The following is a 1,722-nucleotide window of genomic DNA, read 5'->3' as shown; positions in this document are numbered from 1 at the left end:
ACTTACACTGAGTGTTCAAAACAACCCGCCACCAGAACAGCCTGATTTCGTTGTGCCATGGAGTCTACAAGGTGTCAAGAGTTACACACGTTAGCCCATGTTGACTGTATTGCTTCCCACAGTTGTGTCAAGATGACTGGATGTCCGTTGGGTGGTGGACCATTTATTTCTATACACACGGGAAACTGTTGAGTGTGGAAATACCCAGCATTGTTGCACAAACCGGCACACATATCCAATCCATGTCTCAAGGCTTAGAAATCCTTCTTTAACCTGTTTCCTCCCCTTCACCTACACTGATTGAAGTGGATTTAACAAGTGACATCAGTAAGGAATCATACTGTAGCTTTCACCTGGATTCTTGCGGTCATTCTATGTCATGGAAAGTGCAGGTGTTCTTAATGTTTTGCACACTCAGTGTATAGTTTCCTATAGGAATCCCATAGTGCTTTTTCGTAAGGGAAGTTGCGTTTTGATGAAATAGCATATTTTGTTGCCACCAGAAACCTTTTGAATGAAGACAATAGTATTTAACCACAAGATTGAGATAATTAACTATTTCTCATTTTAGAAATACTGATATGTATTTTGCAATTGCAGTAATTAGTACTGCATGTACTTACCATCTTCAGTATAGTGTAGTGTAATTGTTTTATTGTTTGTTTTTTTGCCTACAAAAATACATTACAGATGGGCTATTGTCAAAATGGTCCCTTAAATTGACAAGACACAAGCACACAAACCTCAGCCGTCTGGCTTGATCAAGCACTTCCCAACTCAAGTTCTGCCATTGACCTACCACACTTTGCCTTTTGATGAACTGTGGTTCAGGGTGACAAAATGGCACAATATTCCCCGTTATCCATGGATAAAATGGGTCCGCAAGGAAAGATGTCAAAAGATCAGTGAATCAACTGTCATATGATGTGATCTATGTGGGAATGTTGGGGAGAGTGTGTGAGAGTCAGAATAGATTATTCCCAGATGTTAGGTCACCTGTAAATTACACTTTTCTTGTTTGTGCCTGCTGCATACAAGCACTTGCATTGGGCAAATGTGTGGGTTTGTCTGTTTTTTTCTTCATTTACTATAGTCTCCTTGATGCATTCTTAAGAAGGCCAACATGCATTTTCAAACAGTACAAATAAAGCAGTTAAAGCCCGTGCCTGTGCACAGCTGTGTCTTCTTCAATGTGCTGGTGAAACTGAGTATCCAAGATAGAGGTCGACCGATTAATCGGAATGGCCGATTTAATTAGGGCCAATTTCAAGTTTTCATAACAATCGGAAATCGGTATTTTTGGGTGCCGATTATTTTTTTTTTTTTTAACATGTTTTAGACTCGTCCTATTCCCAGTTGTGATTCCTGGCAATCATGGCTGTTTTTATTTCTATGTAACTCATGTCAAAATAGCTTACATACAGTCCATATCATATGGGTAGCACTAAGGCTTTTTCCAGAAAGTTGTTTTGATTCAGCAAGAAGGCAGCTGGTAGGAAATGCACGAGAGCCTTTCTACTCTAACTCAGTCATCGGAATTTGATACAGAGAGGCAGAGACGACATCTGACAAATTGCATGCTTGGTACTAAACTGAAAGGGGAGGTGTAGCTTGATTTGATGTGTGTGTGTGTGTGTGTTTGCTTTGTGTAGCCTACAGGAGAGGTGCGTGTGGGGGGAGTGGCTATGTTCCCTCTGACACTCCCCAGTGTGTATGTCTGGG

The sequence above is a fragment of the Oncorhynchus gorbuscha genome, linkage group LG04, assembly GCF_021184085.1.
Source record: "Oncorhynchus gorbuscha isolate QuinsamMale2020 ecotype Even-year linkage group LG04, OgorEven_v1.0, whole genome shotgun sequence".
Lineage (NCBI taxonomy): Eukaryota > Metazoa > Chordata > Actinopteri > Salmoniformes > Salmonidae > Oncorhynchus > Oncorhynchus gorbuscha.
The sequence above is the reverse complement of the archived record's forward strand: the minus strand, read 5'-3'. Positions refer to the sequence as shown.